Source organism: Scyliorhinus torazame, chromosome 17 (genome assembly GCF_047496885.1).
Source record: "Scyliorhinus torazame isolate Kashiwa2021f chromosome 17, sScyTor2.1, whole genome shotgun sequence".
In the NCBI taxonomy this organism is placed as follows: Eukaryota; Metazoa; Chordata; class Chondrichthyes; order Carcharhiniformes; family Scyliorhinidae; genus Scyliorhinus; species Scyliorhinus torazame.
The window spans coordinates 87670965-87691437 of record NC_092723.1 but is presented as its reverse complement, the minus strand read 5'-3'; the positions used below and the strand labels follow the sequence as shown (position 1 = coordinate 87691437).

Below are 20473 nucleotides of genomic sequence, written 5' to 3'. Positions count from 1 at the left end.
TACCTGGGCAGAGAGCAGAGCAACAGCTTTGTGAGGCAGTGGCTGGGGGGTGAGGTTGGGGGGGCGGGGGGGGGGGGGGGGGGAGAGAGAGATACAATGGGCTGATGATAAAATGAGCCACTGAGCTGACAGTTTAAAAAGGAAAATAAACAAAATGGTAAATTGAAACCATCACAAGAGCTGATTTAAGATGCAGCCATCTTCTGTGTTGAGAAAAGCGAAATGAAAAATACTGGGTGAAAGTAAAGCCCTGTATTTCTTTTGCTGAATTCTGACTTTGATTGAATTGTAGCGCCACCCATTGTCTGCATATAGAGAGAGGATCCAATTTAACTCTTCGTCTTCAATGTCAGTAGAACAGAGAAGTGTTCTTGCTTAAATTTGTTACTTGTCTTCACTGGTATGTATACAGGTGTGCATTTTTATGAGATACTTTAAGCGTGTTTTTGGTTTTGAACCAGTTGCATAATAACATTTCACACTAAGTTAATAGCTCATTAAGGGAATCAATATTTCTAAATTGCACATTTTATGTGCACATGTGTTTGTGTGCATGTATGTATGTAGCCGTAGTTCCAGATAGCAATCGGCTGCTTTCCCCTTTGACAGAGAGATGACTGGTGGTGAGTTAACCTGAGGATCACCACACCTCAGGTGAAAGGTAAACTTGAGAAGGCAGAACCTTCATCAATAACCTCAGCCGGTGGGGGAATTGAACCCACCGCTGTTGGCTTCACTCTGTGTCAAGAACCAGCTATCCAGCCAACTGAGCTAAAGTACAACTGGAACAAGACTTTATTCCTGTGCTCCAATCCATTTGCAACAAAGGCCAGCATTTGCCTTCCTAATTGTTTGCTGTACCTACATACGAACTGTGTTCTTGTATGGGTACACACAAACCTCTCTGAATATCAACAAATCTTTACAAATCCCTACAGTGCAGAAGGAGGTCATTCGGCCCATCGAGTATGCACCGACCCTCTGAAAGAGCACTCCCCCCAGGTCCACCCCCTGGCCCTCTCCCCATATCCCCACCTAACGTGCACTTTTTTGGACGCTAATGGGCAATTTATCATAGCCAATCCACCTAACCTGCACATCTTGGGACTGTGGGAGGAAACCGGAGCACCCGGAGGAAACCCATGCAGAAACGAGGAGAACGTACAAACTCCACACAGACAGTGACCCAGGGCCAGAATTGAATCTGGGTCCCTGGCGCTGTAAGGCAGCAGTGCTAACCACTGTGCTACTCTGCCGCCCTTTTCTATCTTTAAAACCAAAGTAAATAACTTCACATCCCCCCACATGATGCCCCACATTAAACTCCATCTGCCACCTTGTTTAATTAGCCGACTGATGTCTCTGTGCAGCCTCTTTGCCTCCTCACAGCTCGCATTCCCATATAACTTTGTATCTTCAGAAAATTTAGATCAATCACTTTTGGTCTCTTTATCTAAGTCATTAATATAGATTGTAAATAACTGAGGCTCTAGCATTGATCTCTGTGGAACATCACTAATGAACATCCTGCCAATTTGAAAATACCCCATTTATCCCTATTCTCTGTTTCTGGTCTGTTAACCAATCCACTTATCCATGTGTAGCATGGCCAATCCACCTAACCTGCACATCTTTGGACTGTGGAAGGAAACCGAAGCACCCAGAGGAAACCCACGCAGACACGGGTAGACTCCGCACAGACAGTGACCCAAGCCAGGAATCGAACCTGGGACTGTTGTCATGTGAGAGTACCTTCAAGAAATGTGTGTTTATAAATGGGAATGTATATAAATATCTGCAGTGAGAGTACCTTTAAGAAATGGGTGTTTACTACTGCAGTGATGTCAGAGATTGGGTGGAGCTGGGCTGTCTGTCTGCTTTACTTTCGTTTTTGAGCAGGTTGCTATAGAGTGAGTTTTTAGTTTCATTTTCAGAGTTGGATAGCTCCAGTCACAGCCAGAAGGGGTATTAGTCTCTCTCTGTAATCTATAAACTGTAAATCGACCCTTTGGTGATTTAAAATTAATAACTGCTCTCAGTAGTGACTTTAACCTGATGTGCTTCTGTTAAAAGTTCTTTTTTAAGTCTTATGGGTGTTAAAAGGACAGCTTAAGGATTACGTAGTGTTGTATTCTTTGGAGGTTGTATTTGAATTGATGGTTGCTAAGATGTTCACTGTATGTTTTAAAAAGGTTAACTTGAGTACATAGAATAAACATTGTTTTGCTTAAAAAAATACTTTTCCATTTCTGCTGTACCACACCTGTAGAGTGGGCCGTGTGCTCCCCATACCACAATCTATTAAAAGTTGTTGGTCAGGTGAACTCCATTATATACTTTGGGGTTCGCTAAACCCTGGCCCATAACACTGGGAAGCAACAGTGCTAACCACTGTGCTACCATATTGCCCTAATGGTAAGGAGGTACCTTATCAAATGCCTTTTGGAAATCCAAGTATACTACATCTACTGGTTCCTATTAATCTATTCTACTGGTTACATAGAATCATGGAATGGCTACAGCACAAAAGGAGGCCATTCAGCCCATCCGATACCCTGAAGGAGCCCTTTGAAGGAACAATTCACTGGGTGCCACTCTCTAACTTTCCCCCTGCAAATCTTTTCTTTTCATAACTATCTAATTACCTTTTGAAATAATAGGCGGGTTTCTCCCGAATCGGCGCGTTGGTCCGCCACTGGCATTAAAACGGCGCGAACCACTCCGGCGTCGGGCTGACTGGAAGTTGCGGAATTCTCCGCACTAGGCCGGCGGCGGAGGAGTTAGCGCATACACAGACCGGCCGGCGTATTCTGCCGCAAGCTCAGGGGGGTGTCTTCTTCGCGCCGGCCATGCCGGAGCCCTTGAGGGGCTGGTGGGGAAGGAAGGAGTGCCCCCACGGCACAGACCCGCCTGCAGATCAGTGGGCCCCGATTGCGGTCCAGGCCACCGTGGGGACACTCTCGCCGCCCCCCCGTGGACCGCACCAGCCAGCGTACCAGCTAGGTCCCGCCGTGTGGGACCTATTCCATTTCACGCCGGCGGGACTGGCCAGAAACCAACGGCCGCTTGGCCCACCGGGGCCCGGAGAATTGCTGGGGGGGGGGGGGGGGCCGCTGCCAACGGCCCTCGACCGGCGTGGCATGATCCTCACCCCCGTCCGAAAACCGCGCCGGAGAATACGGCAGCCAGCGTCGGACCGGCGGGGTGGGATTCACGCCCAATCTGTTCCAGACCCGAACCACTCACTGTGTGTGAAGGTTTTTCTTCGTGTCTCCATTGCATCTTTTACCAATTACCTTAAATCTGTGCTTCCTGGTTCTTGATCCTTCAGCCAATGGGAACAGTTGCTCCCTATTTACTCTGTCCAGACCCCTCATGATTTTAAACATCTCTATTAAATCTTCTCTTAAACTTCTCTTCTCCAAAGGAAACAGTCCAAAATTCTCCACTCCATCTTCGTAACTGATGTTTCTCACCCCGGAACCATCACAGTGAATCTTTTCTGTACTCTTCATGCCTTCACATCCTCCCTATAGGGTTGTGCCCAGAACTGAACACAATGCTACAGTTCTGGCCCAACTGTTTTTTATGCCGGCTAACATAATCTCTTTGCTCTTGTACCTCCTTGCCTTTATTAATGAAGCCCAGGATAATGCCTGCTTTATTAACCATTTTCAACCTGTCCTGCCACATTCAATGATCCTCTACACCCGATCCCCCTGCTCCTTCACCATTTTTAGAATTGTACCTTTTATTTCATATTGTCTTTCCTACCAAAATAAATCACTTCACATTTCTCCGCATTGAATTTCATCTGCCACTTGTCCGCCCGTTCCACTAACCTGTTGATGTCCTCCTCAAATTATCCCAAAAACGCTTTAGTTGTGTCCTGTCTAGGTCATCCTCCAAAAACTTTAATACATTTGTACCTTTTATTAAACCAAGTTGACTTGTTCTAATCATACTTTAATTTTCAAAGTGCACTGATAATACTTAATGATAAGTTGGTCTTTTTGTGAAGAGGATTTGAGTACTGGAGTAAAGAGGTCTTAGCAATTGTATAGAGCTTGGAGAGACTGTACCTGGAGTATTGCATACAATTTTGGTCTCCTTATCTAAGGAAGGATATACTTTCCATCGAGGGAGGTGCAGCGAAGGTTCACTCGAATAATTCCTGGGATGGCAGGACAGTCCTGTGAGGAGAGATTGAGGAAACTGTATTCTCTAGCGTTATGACGAATGAGAGGTGATCTCATTGAAGCATATAACATTCTTACAAACTAGTTTGGTTTAAACTAGTTTGGCAGGGGGATGGGAACCAGAGCTATGGATCAGAGGATAGGGTAGCTGTTGAACAGGCAGAAATAGTATGCAGCGAGTCTGTGAGGAAGGATAGACAGTTCATAGGGCAAAGTTGCACTCAGTGGGATGGGTTAAAGTGTGTCAGTTTTAATGCAAGGAGTGTCAGGAATAAGGGAGATGAACTTAGAGCATGGATCAGTACTTGGAACTACGGTGTTGTGGCAATTACAGAGACATGGATTTCCCAGGGGCAGGAATAGTGTTTGATGTTCCAGGGTTTAGATGTTTTAAGAAGAATAGGGAGGGAGGTAAAAGAGGAGGGGGAGTGGCACTGTTAATTAGGGAGTGCATCACAGCTGCAGAAAAGGAGGTAGTCGAGGAGGGGTTGTCTACTAAGTCAGTATGGGTGGAAGTCAGAAACACGAAAGGAGCAGTCACTTTATTGGGAGTTTTCCATAGACACCCCAGTAGCAACAAAGAGATGGAGGAACAGATTGGACGGCAGATCTTGGCAACATGCAAAAGTAACAGAGTTGTTGTCATGGGTGACTTCAACTTCCCTAATATTGACTGGAACCTCCTTACTGCAAATGGTTTAGATGGAGCAGATTTTGTCAGGTGTGTGTAGAAAGGATTCCTGACTCAGTATGTAGGGGGGAGGCCATATTGGATTTGGTGCTTGGCAACAAACCAGGCCAGGTGGGAGAGCATTTCGGTGACAGTGACCACAACTCCTTGACTTCTACCATAGTCATGGAAAGGGATAGGCACAGACAGTATGGGAAGGTATTTAATTGGCAGAGTGGAAATTATACTGCTATTAGATGGGAGCTGAGGATCATAAATTGGGTACAGATGTTCTCAGGGAAATGCACAACAGTAATATGGGGGTTGTTTAAGGAGCACTTGCTGCGAGTGCTGGATAGTTTTGTCCCACTGAGACAAGGAAGGAATGGTAAGGTAAAGGAATTTTGGATGACAAGAGAAGTGAAGCTTCTAGTCAAGAGGAAGAAGGAAGCTTACGTAAGGTTGAGGAAGCAAGGATCTGGCACGGCTCGAGAGGGTTACAAGGTAGCCAGGAAGAAACTGAACAATGGTCTTTGGAGAGCTAGAAGGGGGCATGAAAAAGCCTTGCGGGAAGGATTAAAAACCCCAAGGCATTCTACACTTATGTGAGAAATAAGAGGATGAGCAGAGTGAGACTAGGGCTGATCAGGGATAGTGGAGGGAACTTGTGCCTAGAGTCTGAGGAGATGGGGGAGGCCCTAAATGAATATTTTGCTTCAGTATTCACTAGAGAGAAGGATCTTGTTGCTTGTGAGAACAGCGTGAACCAGGGTAATAGGCTCGAACAGGTTGATATTAAGAAGGAGCATGTGCTGGACATTTTGAAAAGCATCAGGATAGATAAGTCCCTTGGGCCTGATGGGATATACCCAAGGTGACTACGGGAAGTGAGGGAGGAGATTGCTGCGCCATTGGCAATGATCTTTGCATCCTCACTCTCCACTGGAGTAGTACCGGATGATTGGAGGGAGGTGAATGTTGTTCCCCTGTTCAAGAAAGGGAATAGGGAAATCCCTGGGAATTACAGACAGTTAGTCAATTACAGGCAGTCTTACGTCTGTGGTGAGCAAAATATTGGAAACGATTCTGAGAGATAGGATTTATGATTATTTAGAAAAACATAGTTTGATTAAAGATAGTCAGCATGGCTTTGTGAGGGGCAGGTCATGCCTCACAAGCCTCATTGAATTCTTTGAGGATGTGACGAGACACATTGATGAAAGTCGGGCAGTGGATGTGGTGTATATGGATTTCAGTAAGGCATTTGATAACGTTCCCCATGGTAGGCTCATTCAGAAGGTCAGGGAGCATGGGATACAGGGAAATTTGGCCGTCTGGATACAGAATTGGCTGGCTGAAAGAAGACAGCGAGTGGTAGTGGATGGAAAGTATTCCGTCTGGAGGTCAGTGACCAGTGGTGTCCCGCAAGGATCTGTTCTGGGACCTCTGCCCTTTGTGATTTTTATAAATGACTTGGATGAGGAAGTGGAAGGGTGGGTTAGTAAGTTTGCCGATGACACAAAGGTTGGGGGAGTTGCAGATAGTGTCGATGGCTGTTGCAGGTTACAACAGGACATTGACAGGATGCAGAGCTGGGTTGAGAAGTGGCAGATGGAGTTCAACCTAGATAAATGTGAAGTCATTCATTTTGAAAGGTCAAATTTGAATGCTGAATACAGGGTAAAAGGCAGGATTCTTGGAAGTGTGGAGGAACAGAGGGATCTTGGGGTCCACATACATAGGGCAGGATTCTCCACCCCGCTATGCCACATTTCTTCCCCAACCCGCCGGCGGGACTCTCCATTACTCCGGCCGGTCAATGGGGTTTCCCATTGTGGGGCAGCCCCACACCATCGGGAAACCCCCGGGCGCTGGCAAAACTGAGAATCACGCCGGCGCAGAATCCCGCCCATAGATCCCTCAAAGTTGCCACCCAGGTTGATAAGGTTGTTAAGAAGGCGTATGTGTGTTGGCTTTCATTAACAGGGGGATTGAGTTTAAGAGCCGCAAGGTTTTGCTGCAGCTTTATGAAACCCTGGTTAGACCACACTTGGAATATTGTGTCCAGTTCTGGTCGCCTCATTATAGGAAGGATGTGGATGCTTTGGAGAGGGTGCAGAGGAGATTTACCAGGATGCTGCCTGGTATGGAGGGCATGTCTTATGAAGAAAGGTTGAGGAAGGGCTTTTCTCACTGGAGCGAAGAAGGCAGAGAGGTGACTTGATAGAGGTGTACAAGGTGATGAGAGGCATGGATAGAGTGGATAGCCAGAGACTTTTCCCCAGGGCGGAAATGGATGTCACGAAGGGACATAATTTTAAGGTGATTGGAGGAAGGTATAGGGGAGATGTCAGAGGTAGGTTCTTTACACAGAGAGTGGTGGGTGCGTGGAATGCACTGCCAGCGGACGTGGTGGAGTCAGATTCATTAGGGACATTTAAGTGACTTTCGGACAGGCACATGGACAGCAGTAAATTGAAGGGGTGTAGGTTAGGTTGATCTTTGATTAGGGTAAGTGGTCGGCACAACATCGTGGGCTGAAGAGCCTGTACTGTGCTGTACTTCTATGTTCTATGTTCTATGTACAAGGAGTAACAGGGTAGATACAGGAAGGATGTTTTCCCTGGTTGGGGATGGAGTGTGATGTTTAGCACCAAGGGACACAGACTCCGAATAAGAAGTAGACATTTTAAAACCAAGGTGAGGTGGTGACTTCAGGAGGTGGGACGTGTTGCCACTCTCCCTGGCTGGTAGGGTGCAGTCTGTTAAGATGACGGTCCTCCCCAGGTGCTTCACTTAGAGTGCGGTGAATCTTTGGAATTCTCTACCCCAGAGGGCTGCTGAGGTGATTTGTGGTGATTGTACCTTTCAGGGCAACACAGTAGAGTAAGGATCACCTGTCTTGGTGACCAATTGGGATGCAGAGTGGGTAACCACCCTAGGGGTGGAGTGCTCTCTTTGGCAGAAGAATTGAAGGGGACTAGGTGCAGCGCGTTGCTGCTGCGCTGTTGTACAATTCTTCTTGTTAATAAATAATTTTGTGTTTCAACTGAAGTCTGTGAAAATTCATCATGACGAAAATCGACTGGGAGCAGAGCCTAGTGGGAAAGACAGTAGAACAGCAATGGCAGGAGTTTCTGGGAGTAATTGAGGACACAGTACAGAGGTTCATCCCAAAGAAAAGAAAGGTTATCAGAGGGGGGATTAGGCAGCCATGGCTGACAAAGGAAGTTAGGGAATGCATCAAAGCAAAAGAGAAAGCCTATAATGTGGCAAAGAGTAGTGGGAGGTCAGAAGATTGGGAAGGCTACTAAAACAAACAGAGGATAACAAAGAGAAATAAGGAAAGAGAGGATCAATTATGAAGGTAGGCTAGCCAGTAACATTAGGAATGATAGCAAAAGTTTCTTTAAATACATTAAAAACAAACAGGAGGCAAAAGTAGACATTGGGCCGCTCCAAAATGACGCTGGTAATCTAGTAATGGGAGACAAGGAAATAGCTGAGGAACTAAATAAGTACTTTGCGTCAGTCTTCACAGTAGAAGACATGAGTAATATCCCAACAATTCAGGAGAGTCAAGGGGCAGAGTTGAATATGGTAGCCATCACAAAGGAGAAAGTGCTAGAGAAACTAAGAGGTCTAAAAATTGATAAATCTCCGGGCCCAGATGGGCTACATCCTAGAGTTCTAAAGGAGATAGCTGAAGAAATAGTGGAGGCGTTAGTTATGATCTTTCAAAAGTCACTGGAGTCAGGGAAAGTCCCAGAGGATTGGAAAATCGCCGTTGTAACCCCCCTGTTCAAGAAGGGAACAAGGGAAAAGATGGAAAATTATAGGCCAATTAGCCTAATAATGGTGGTTGTTGGCAAGATTCTAGAATCCATTGTTAAGGATGAGATTTCTAAATTCTTGGAAGTGCAGGGTCGGATTAGGACAAGTCAGCATGGATTTAGTAAGGGGAGGTCATGCCTGACAAACTGTTAGAGTTCTTTGAAGAGATAACAAATAGGTTAGACCAAGGAGATCCAATGGATGTTATCTATCTTGACTTCCAAAAGGCCTTTGATAAGGTGCCTCACGGGAGACTGCTGAGAAAAATAAGGGCCCATGGTATTCGAGGCAAGGTACTAACATGGATTGACGATTGGCTGTCAGGCAGAAGGCAGAGAGTTGGGATAAAAGGTTCTTTTTCGGAATGGCAACCGGTGACGAGTGGTGTCCCGCAGGGTTCAGTGTTGGGGCCACAGCTGTTCTCTTTATATATTAACGATCTAGATGACGGGACTGGGGGCATTCTGGCTAAGTTTGCCGATGATACAAAGATAGGTGGAGGGGCAGGGAGTATGGAGGTGGTGGGGAGGCTGCAAAAAGATTTAGACAGTTTAGGAGAGTGGTCCAAGAAATGGCTGATGAAATTCAATGTGGGCAAGTGCGAGGTCTTGCACTTTGGAAAAAAGAATAGAGGCATGGACTATTTTCTAAACGGTGACAAAATTCATAATGCTGAAGTGCAAAGGGACTTGGGAGTCCTAGTCCAGGATTCTCTGAAGGTAAACTTGCAGGTTGAGTCCGTAATTAAGAAAGCAAATGCAATGTTGTCATTTATCTCAAGAGGCTTGGAATATAAAAGCAGGGATGTACTTCTGAAGCTTTATAAAGCATTAGTTAGGCCCCATTTAGAATACTGTGAGCAATTTTGGGCCCCACACCTCAGGAAGGACATACTGGCACTGGAGCGGGTCCAGCGGAGATTCACACGGATGATCCCAGGAATGGTAGGCCTAACATACGATGAACGTCTGAGGATCCTGGGATTATATTCATTGGAGCTTAGGAGGTTGAGGGGAGATCTAATAGAAACTTACAAGTAATGAATGGCTTAGATAGGGTGGACGTAGGGAAGTTGTTTCCATTAGCAGGGGAGACTAGGACCCAGGGGCACAGCCTTAGAATAAAAGGGAGTCACTTTAGAACAGAGATGAGGAGAAATTTCTTCAGCCAGAGAGTGGTGGGTCTGTGGAATTCATTGCCACAGAGAGCGGTGGAGGCCGAGACGTTGAGTGTCTTTAAGACAGAAGTTGATAACAAAGAACAAAGAAATGTACAGCACAGGAACAGGCTCTTCGGCCCTCCAAGCCCGTGCCGACCATGCTGCCCGACTAAACTACAATCTTCTACACTTCCTGGATCCGTATCCCTCTATTCCCATCCTATTCATGTATTTGTCAAGATGCCCCAAAGAAATTCTTGATTTCTCGAGGAATTAAGGGCTATGGAGAGAGCGGTAAATGGAGTTGAAATCAGCCATGATTGAATGGTGGAGTGGACTCGATGGGCCGAATAGCCTTACTTCCGCTCCTATGTCTTATGGTCTTATGGTCTTATTACATCTGGCAAGGAGGATTAAATGTTTCTGGCCCAACACCTGTGTATCTTTTTTAATCGAAAACTGAAATAAAATACTCACAAGAACGCCTCTTTTTGGGCACCTGGACCCATTTGAGATATTGAGATATTGCCAGGCTCTGAGTAATGTGAAATCAGAAAAGGCAGAGGGCGGGGTACTCCGACCACCCGCCGGGCCGGAGAATCAGTGGGGGGCGGCGTGAATCCCGTCCCCACCGGTTGCCAAATTCTCTGGCGCCAGGTTCTTGGTGGGGGCGGGTATCACGCCGCGCCAGTCGGCGGCCGCTAGCAGTGGCCCCCCGGCAATTCTCCGGCCAGCGATGGGCTGAGCGGCCGCCCATATTAGGCCGGTCCCCCCGGCGTAAATTAGACCTGCTACTTACCGGCGGGACCTGGCTCTGCGGGTGGCCTCTGGGGTCCTCGGGTGGGCGCGGGGGGATCTGGCCCCGGGGGGTGCCCCCACGATGGCCTGGCCCGTGATCGGGGCCCACAGATCCATGGGTGGGCCTGTGCCATGGGGGCAATCTTTCCCTGCGCACTAGCTGCTGTGGACCTCCGCCATGGCCGGTGCGGAGATGAACGCATGCGCCAGTAGGCTAGCCCTTTGGCGCTGGTTGGCGTGGTGCCAAGCCCACCAGCGCCGGCCTAGCCCCTGAAGGTGCGGTGGATTCCGCACCTTCCATGAGGCCCGACGCCGGAGTGGTTCACGCCACTCCTCGGTGCCGGGACCGCCCACCCCACCGGGTAGGGGAGAATCCCACCCACACAGTTCCAAGACAGTGAGCAACAGAGACACCATGGAAAGACCCCTGGGTCAAAATCCACAAGAAGGGTGAGCAAAATACAGATACTTATCTCTACTAATTGTAGACTTGGAGATGAGGCGGTCCGTGAGGTTCAGCGCATTGCAGAGGCTGACAGACAAACGCAGAACAAACCTGAATTGGCCGGTATAGTCAAAAATTTACAAACCTATAGACAGAAAAAAATCAAGAAAAAAATAAGACCATGAAGCAAGAGCTGTGGCTTTAAGATTAAAAAATTAGTTGCTGCAAAGTTTCTTGGTTTTAAATAAGGGCACACAGAAAGCAGTGCTTTAAGTTTTAAAAAAAAAGGTCCAAGTGAACTGCAGCGAGGTGTTCTGAAGCTGGGGAAACCAGGCAGCTGAGACTGACAGGCACCCAGTGTCGGAGCAGAGCATGCGGCGGGTCTGTGGCAACATGAACTTCAAGAAAATGAAGTTCAGTTTTCAATCTGTTTAAAAGACAAGACAAGTTAACAAGTTGAAAATAACGGCCAGTTGGACTTTGAAAACGCTGTGGCTCCAAGTGAAATTGACACAAAAAACCCAGCACCTTCAAAAAAAAAGAAAGAGAAAACAGATTCTCAAAACAGCCAGAAGAAGAAAAGACTGCAGAGATCCGTGCGGAGATCCGTGCGGAGATCCGTGCGGAGATCCGTGCGGAGATCCGTGCGGAGATCCGTGCGGAGATCCGTGCGGAGATCCGTGCGGAGATCCGTGCGGAGATCCGTGCGGAGATCCTCCATCAGTACAAGTGGAAGGTTTAAAATTTCAAAAAACAGCCAGGTTTCACCCAAACTCCAAACAGCTGGGAAAAACAGAGAAAGCCAACAGCTCTGACAGCTGAGTACAAAAATGATGACAGTGTGAAAGTGGCAATGCACTTAAAGTGGCAAACACAGGAAGGAAAATTGAAGAAGACCCAGAGGGCAACTCTCAAAAAGATCCATATGCAACAAAGACTCAAGGAAGAGACACCAGAAGATGTCAAAGGAGGAAATGAAGACCTCAAGGAAGTTGCAACAAAGACCTCAGAAAGGAGGCAAAAGAAAAAGACCCAAAAGAGGGCAAAAGTCAGACCCCAGAAAGAGGGCAACTCTTAAAAAAGATTCATAGGCAAAAAGAACCTCAAAGAGGAGGCAATGAAAGACTCCAGAAGGAGACAACAAGAGAATTGCAGAATGGATGGAAACAAGTCAACACTTCATCAGTGACAGACCTGACCAACAATGAAGCCAAAAGGGTTTGGCTGAAGTTAGGACAAGGAGAAATGAAGTTTCCATTTGTGAAATGTGTATGTCCCATAAGAACATGATGGGTTCCCCTCAGAAGAAACGCAGAAATTAAAGACTTCAAAAGACTATTGAACGTAAAGAGGAATCAGCAAAAAGAATTAAAGCTCCAGAGAAGACATTAAAACAACAAGGTGAAATGACTGACAGCAAACTTGGAGAATAAAGAAATTGTAAAACAAATTACAAAATGAAGTTTCGAAGAAGGAGAAATTTATGAGACGGCGTAGAATACGCTGAACCCCATGAAAAAGCAACAAGCAAATAAGAACAAGTCCAGTGAAGAATTAAATCAAGAGAATAAGAGCTTGAAGAAAGGAAGCTTGGCAACGAGAAATGAGTTGCAGAGGTAAAAACATTAATGAATTGAAGAGGTAAAGACTTTAACATTGACGCAGAATCAGTAACTCAGACAGAGAAAGAAACTGAGATTACGTGCCAGGTGAAGATTGCTGAAATGGTCGCACTAATAGTCAAGCACGGAGTGATGTATGTAGTCACATGGTCAGAGAACAGTCTAGGACAGAACTCGGTAAGCAGCAAGCCTGCCTGTATCAGCTCGATACAAGATTATATTTGGAACTGTACATAGTTAAAGCTTACCAATAAAAGTGTTGATGTTTAAACACACAAGCCTCAAGATCTCATCAATGAACCATCACCACTGCAACAATAAAGAAACCCTTATTAAGTAGATAATATAACATTTGGCAGTGGATCAAGTTATTATCTCGAAGATGGGATCACCATTGTACCAAGTGGACGTGGAGGGACGGATCTTTCATAAACACGTGGACCACTTGAGTCAAGAGAAACTCCAATATTCAGTGTTTATTACAGAATAGAATCCCTACAGTGCAGAAGGGGGCCATTCGGCTTATTGAGTCTGCACCGACCCATCAAAGGACCACCCTACCTGGCCCAAGCCCCACCCTATTCCTGAAACTCCATCAGAAGGGGCAATTTAGCATGGCCAATCCACCTAACCTGCACATATTTGGACTGTGGGAGGAAACAAGCGCATCCGGAGGAAATCCACGCACACACGGGGAGAACATGCAAACTCCACACAGACAGTGACCCGAGGTCAGAATCGAACCCAGGTCCCCTGTGCTGTGAGGCAGCACTGCTATTCACTGCACCACCATTCCGCCCATGTTGCCATCAAGAAATATTTTTGAATCCAGAATGTCAAAGTACCTGATCGACCTGTTATCGACATAACTGATGTCTCTGTGGAAGCAAATAGTGATGAACGTCCTGTGCAAAAATGGGTACCCGTTACTGCAGTTCATGTTAATGTTGATCCTGTGGAAATATCTCAGGCAACAGAATTACAAGGAACAGAAAACCCCTCAAAGACTGGATTTATAATTGTACAACTCATATACATAGTATTTAGTTAGTATTTAGGAATGAGTGAATTAGTTGTTGATGATTGTATTCAGGAGGGGGGGGATGTGATGATTTGTGGTGGTTGTCCCTTTAAGGGCAACACAGCGGAGTAAGGATCACCTGGCTTTAGTGGCCAATTGGGACGCAGATTGGGTAATCACCCCGGGGATGGAGACATCTCTCAGGCAGGAGACATGTAGGGAGCTAGGTGCAGCTAGTTGTTGCTGTACTGCTGTACAATTCTTATTATTAATAAATACTTCTGTGTTTGTAATGAAGTCTGTGAAAGTGCAAGATTACAGCTGTGCAGACTGTCACTGAGTATATTCCAGACAAACATGGATAGATTTCTGGATAATGTAGATATTAAGGGATATGGGGATCGTGCGGAAATGGTGTTGAGATAGAAGATCAGCCATGATCTACTTGATTGGAGAGTCAAGCTCAAAGGGCCAAATGGATTTCTTCTCCTATTTTCTACATTGCTGCGTTAGCAACAGGTCCCAGCAGGTGTAGGCTTGGTTTTCTCAGGGTGGGGGTGTAGGGTGGGTTTTCTCAGGGTGGGGTGTAGGGTGGGTTTGCTCAGGGTGGGGGTGTAGGGTGGGTTTGCTCAGGGTGGGGGTGGGTTTGCTCAGGGTTGAGGTGGAGGGTGGATTTGCTCAGGGTGGGGGTGTAGGGTGGATTTGCTCAGGGTGGGGTCTAGGGTGGTTTTTCTCAGGGTGGGGGTGTAGGGTGGGTTTGCTCAGGGTGGGGTTGTCGGGTGGGTTCGCTCAGGGAGGGGGTGGGTTTGCTCAGGGTGGGGGTGGAGGGTGGGTTTGCTTAGAGTGGGGGTGTAGGGTGGATTTGCTCAGGGTGGGGTGATAGGGTGGGTTTGTTCAGGATGGGGGAGTACAGTGGGTTTGCTCAGGGTGGGGGTGTAGGGTGGATTTGCTCAGCGTGGGGTCTAGGGTAGATTTGCTCAGGGTGGGGGTGTAGGGTGGGTTTGCTGAGGGTGGGGTGTAGGATGGATTTGCTCAGGGTGGGGGCGTCGGGTGAGTTTGCTCAGGGTGGGGGTGTCGGGTGGATTTGCTCAACGTGGGGGTGGAGGGTGGGTTTGCTCTGGGGGGTGGGTGTAGGGGGGGTTTGCTCAGGGTAGGGGTGGGTTTGCTCAGGGTGGGGGTGGGTTTGCTCAGGGTGGGGGTGGGTTTGCTCAGGGTGGGGGTGGGTTTGCTCAGGATGGGGGTGGCTTTGCTCAGGGTGGGGGTGTAGAGTGGGTTTGCTCAGGGTGTGGGTGTAGGGTGGGTTTGCTCAGGGTGTGGGTGTAGGGTGGGTTTGCTCAGGGTGTGGGTGTAGGGTGGGTTTGCTCAGGGTGTGGGTGTAGGGTGGGTCTGTTCAGGGTGGGGGTGTAGGGTGGGTTTGCTCAGGGTGGGGGTGTACGTTGGGTTTGCTAAGGGTGGGGGTGTAGGATGGGTTTGCTCTGGGTGGGGGTGTCGGGTGTGTTTGCTCATCCTAGGGGTGTTGGGGGGTCTGCTCAGGGTGGGGGTGTAGGGTGGGTTTGATCAGGGGGGGTGTAGGGTGGATAACTTCAGGGTGGGGGTGTAGGGTGGGACTGTTCAGGGTGGGGGTGTAGGGTGGGTTTGCTCAGGGTGGGGGTGTAGGCTGTGTTTGCTCAGGGTGGGGGTGTAGGGTGGATTTCATAGAAGAATCATAGAAGCTTACAGCATGGAAACAGGCCCTTCGGCCCAACCAGTCCATGCCGCGCAGTTTTTACCATTAAGCTAGTCCCAGTTGCCCGCACTTTGCCCATAACCCTCTACCCATCTTACCCATGTAACTATCTAAATGTTTTTTAAAAGACACAATTGTACCCGCCTCTACTACTACCTCTGGCAGCACATTCCAGACACTCACTACCCTCTGAGTGAAGAAATTGCCCCTCTGGGCCCTTCTGAATCTCTCCCCTCTCACCTTAAACCTATGCCTTCTAGTTTTAGACTCCCCTACCTTTGGGAAAAGATGTTGACTATCTACTCAGGGTGGGGGTGTAGGGTGGGTTTGCTCAGGTTGGGGGTGTAGGGTGGGTTTGCTGAGGGTGGGGGTATAGGGTGGGTTTGCTGAGGGTGGGGGTATAGGGTGGGTTTGCTCGGGGTGGAGGTGTAGGGTGGGTTTGTTCAGGGTGGGGGTGTAGGGTGGGTTTGCTCGGGTGGGGGTGTAGTGTGGGTCTGTTCAGGGTGGTGGTGGATTTGCTCAGGGTGGGGGAGTAGTGTGGGTCTGTTCAGGATGGGGGTGTAGGCTGGGTTTGCTCAGGTTTGGGGTGTAGGGTGGGTTTGCTCAGGGTGCGGGTGTAGGGTGAGTTTGCTCAGGGTGGGGGTGTAGGGTGGGTTTGCTCAGGGTGGGGGTGTAGGGTGGATTTGCTCAGCGTGGGGGAGTAGGGTGGGTTTGCTCTGGGTGGGGGTGAAGGGGGGGTTTGCTCAGGGTAGGGGTGGGTTTGCTCAGGGTGGGGGTGGATTTGTTCAGGGTGGGGGTGTAGGGTGGGTTTGCTCAGGGTGAGGGTGGGTTTGCTCAGGATGGGAGCGGCTTTGCTCAGGGTGGGGGTGTAGAGTGGGTTTGCTCAGGTGTGGGTGTAGGGTGGGTTTGCTCAGGGTGTGTGTGTAGGGTGGGTTTGCTCAGGGTGTGGGTGTAGGGTGGGTCTGTTCAGGGTCGGGGTGTAGGGTGGGTTTGCTCAGCGTAGGGGTGTCGGGTGGGTTTGCTCAGGGAGGGGGAGGGTTTGCTGAGGGTTGGGGTTGAGGGTGGATTTGCTCAGGGTGGGGGTGTAGGGTGGATTTGCTCAGGGTGGGGTGTAGGGTGGATTTGCTCAGGGTGGGGGTGTAGGGTGGGTTTGCTCAGGGTGGGGGTGTCGGGTGGATTTGCTCAGGGTGGGGGTGCTGGGTGGGTTTGTTCAGGGTGGGTGTGTACAGTGGGTTTGCTCAGGGTGGAGGTGTAGGGTGCGTTTGCTCGGGGTGGGGGTGGGTTTGCTCAGGATGGGGGTGTATGGTTCGTTTGCTCAGAGTGTGTGTGTAGGGTGTGGGTGTAGGGTGCGTCTGTTCAGGGTGAGTGTGTAGTGTGGGTTTGCTCAGGGTGGGGGTGTAGGGTGGGTTTTCTCAGGGTGGGGGTGTAGGGTGGGCTTTCTCGGGGTGGGGGTGTAGGGAGGGTTTGCTCAGGGTGGGGGTGTAGAGTGGGTTTGCTCAGGGTGGGGGTGTCGGGTGGATTTGCTCAGGGTGGGGGTGTAGGGTGGATTGGCTCAGGGTGGGGTCTAGGGTGGATTTGCTCAGGGTGGGGGTGTAGGGTGGGTTTGCTCAGGGTGGGTGTGTGGGGTGGGTTTGCTCAGGGTGGGGGTGGGTTTGCTCAGGGTTGAGGTGGAGGGTGGATTTGCTCAGGGTGGGGGTGTAGGGTGGGTTTGTTCAGGTGGGGGTGTAGGGTGGGTTTGCTCAGGGTTGGGGTGTCGGGTGGGTTTGCTCAGGGAGGGGGTGGGTTTGCTCAGGGTTGAGGTGGAGAGTGAATTTGCTCAGGGTGGGGGTGTAGGGTGGGTTTGCTCAGTGTGGGGTCTAGGGTGGATTTGCTCAGGGTGGGGGTGTAGGGTGGGTTTGCTCAGGGTGGGTGTGTGGGGTGGGTTTGCTCAGGTAGGGGGTGGGTTTGCTCAGGGTTGAGGTGGAGGGTGGATTTGCTCAGGGTGGGGGTGTAGGGTGGATTGGCTCAGGGTGGGGTCTAGGGTGGATTTGCTCATGGTGGGGGTGTAGGGTGGGTTTGCTCAGGGTGGGAGTGTGGGGTGGGTTTGTTCAGGGAGGGGGTGGGTTTGCTCAGGGTGGGGGTGGAGGGTGGATTTGCTCAGGGTGGGGGTGTAGGGTGGGTTTTCTCAGGGTGGGGGCATAGGGTGGGTTTTCTCAGGGTGGGGGTGTACGGTGGGTTTGCTCAGGGTGGGGGTGTACGGTGGGTTTGCTCAGGGTGGGGGTGTAGTGTGGATTTGCTCAGGGTGGGGTCTAGGATGGATTTGCTCAGGGTGGGTGTGTAGGATGGGTTTGCTCAGGGTGGGGGTGTCGGGTGGGTTCGCTCTTGGAGGGGGTGAGTTTGCTCAGGGTGGGGGTGGAGGGTGGGTTTGCTTCGAGTGGGGGTGTAGGGTGGATTTGGTCAGGGTGGGGTGTAGGGTGGATTTGCTCAGGGTGGGGTGTAGGGTGGGTTTGCTCAGAGTGGGGGCGTAGTGTGGGTTTTCTCAGGGTGGGGGTGTATGGTGGGTTTCTCAGGGTGGGGCTGTAGGGAGGATTCGCTCAGGGTGGGGTCTAGGGTGGATTTGCTCAGGGTGGGGGTGTAGGGTGTGTTTGCTCAGGGTGGGGTCAAGGGTGGATTTGCTCAGGGTGGGGGTGTAGGGTGGGACTCTTCAGGGTGGGGGTGTAGGGTGGGTTTGCTCAGCATAGACATGTCGGATGGGTTTGCTCAGGGTTGAGGTGGAAGGTGGATTTGCTCAGGGTGGGGTCTAGGGTGGATTTGCTCAGGGTGGGGGTGTAGGGTGGGTTTGCTCAGGGTGGGGGGGTGGGGTTGGTTTGCTCAGGGAGGGGGTGGGTTTGCTCAGGGTGGGGGTGGAGGGTGGGTTTGCGTAGAGTGGGGGTGTAGGGTGGATTTGCTCAGGGTGGGGTGTAAGGTGGATTTGCTCAGGGTGGGGGTGTAGGGTGGGTATGCTCAAGGTGGGGGTGTAGGGTGGGTTTTCTCAGGGTGGGGGTGTACGGTGGGTTTGCTCAGGGTAGGGGTGTAGGGTGGATTTGCTCAGGGTGGGGGTGTAGGGTGGGTTTGCTCAGGGTGGGGGCGTATGGTGGGTTTTCTCAGGGTGGGGGTGTACGGTGGGTTTGCTCAGGGTGGGGGTGTAGGGTAGATTTGCTCAGGGTGGAGTCTAGGGTGGGTTTGCTCAGGGTGGGTGTGTAGGGTGGGTTTGCTCAGGGTGGGGGTGTAGGGTGGGTTTGCTCAGGGTGGGGGTGTCGGGTGGGTTTGCTCAGGGTGGGGGTGGGTTTGCTCAGGATGGGGGTGGCTTTGCTCAGGGTGGGGGTGTACAGTGGGTTTGCCCAGGGTGTGGGTGTAGGGTGGGTTTGCTCAGGGTGTAGGTGTAGGGTGGGTTTGCTCAGGGTGTGGGTGTAGGGTGGGTCTGTTCAGGTTGGGGGTGTAGGGTGGGTTTGCTCAGGGTGGGGGTGTACGTTGGGTTTGCTAAGGGTGGGGGTGTAGGATGGGTTTGCTCTGGGTAGGGGTGTCGGGTGTGTTTGCTCAGGGTGTGGGTGTAGTGTGGGTTTGCTCAGGGTGTGGGTGTAGGGTGGGTCTGTTCAGGGTCGGGGTGTAGGGTGGGTTTGCTCAGGGTGGGGGTGTATGTTGGGTTTGATAAGGGTGGGGGTGTAGGATGGGTTTGCTCTGGGTGGGGGTGGGTTTGCTCAGGGTGGGGGTGTACGGTGGGTTTGCTCAGGGTGGTGGTGTAGGGTGGGTTTGCTCAGCGTAGGGGTGTCGGGTGGGTTTGCTCAGGGAGGGGGAGGGTTTGCTGAGGGTTGGGGTTGAGGGTGGATTTGCTCAGGGTGGGGGTGTAGGGTGGGTTTGCTCAGGGTGGGGTGTAGGGTGGATTTGCTCAGGGTGGGCGTGTAGGGTGGGTTTGCTCAGGGTGGGGGTGTCGGGTGGATTTGCTCAGGGAGGTGGTGGGTTTGCTCGGGGTGGAGGTGTAGGGTGGGTTGTTCAGGGTGGGGGTGTAGGGTGGGTTTGCTCGGGTGGGGGTGTAGTGTGGGTCTGTTCAGGGTGGTGGTGGATTTGCTCAGGGTGGGGGAGTAGTGTGGGTCTGTTCAGGATGGGGGTGTAGGCTGGGTTTGCTCAGGTTTGGGGTGTAGGGTGGGTTTGCTCAGGGTGCGGGTGTAGGTTGAGTTTGCTGAGGGTGGGGGTGTAGGGTGGGTTTGCTCAGGGTGGGGGTGTAGGGTGGATTTGCTCAGCGTGGGGGAGTAGGGTGGGTTTGCTCTGGGTGGGGGTGAAGGGGGGGTTTGCTCAGGGTAGGGGTGGGTTTGCTCAGGGTGGGGGTGGATTTGTTCAGGGTGGGGGTGTAGGGTGGGTTTGCTCAGGGTGAGGGTGGGTTTGCTCAGGATGGGAGTGGCTTTGCTCAGGGTGGGGGTGTAGAGTGGGTTTGCTCAGGTGTGGGTGTAGGGTGGGTTTGCTCAGGGTGTGTGTGTAGGGTGGGTTTGCTCAGGGTGTGGGTGTAGGGTGGGTCTGTTCAGGGTCGGGGTGTAGGGTGGGTTTGCTCAGCGTAGGGGTGTCGGGTGGGTTTGCTCAGGGAGGGGGAGGGTTTGCTGAGGGTTGGGGTTGAGGGTGGATTTGCTCAGGGTGGGGGTGTAGGGTGGATTTGCTCAGGGTGGGGTGTAGGGTGGATTTGCTCAGGGTGGGGGTGTAGGGTGGGTTTGCTCAGGGTGGGGGTGTCGGGTGGATTTGCTCAGGGAGGTGGTGGGTTTGCTCAGGGTGGGGTGGAGGGTGGGTTTGCTTAGAGTGGGGGTGTAGGGTGGATTTGCTCAGGGTGGGGTATAGGGTGGATTTACTCAAGGTGGGGGTGTAGGGTGGGTTTGCTCAGGGTGGGGGTGTACGGTGGGTTTGCTCAGGGTGGGGGTGCTGGGTGGGTTTGTTCAGGGTGGGTGTGTACAGTGGGTTTGCTCAGGGTGGAGGTGTAGGGTGCGTTTGCTCGGGGTGG

At 50.6% G+C, this 20473-nt stretch overlaps 1 protein-coding gene across 2 annotated transcripts in view; it reads right to left on the bottom strand.

The window, feature by feature from the left end:
- Window positions 1-20473, bottom strand: part of LOC140393990 (potassium voltage-gated channel subfamily A member 2-like) — a 138469-nt gene that overhangs the window by 16001 nt on the left and 101995 nt on the right. Inside the window, exon 2 of one of the 2 annotated variants that reach the window (XM_072480717.1) lies at window positions 4083-4193. The exons of the other annotated variant lie outside the window; for it this stretch is intronic. The gene's annotated coding sequence lies outside the window, so the exon portion shown is untranslated. The remainder of the gene's footprint in view (window positions 1-4082; window positions 4194-20473) is intronic. 2 annotated transcript variants of the gene reach the window in all.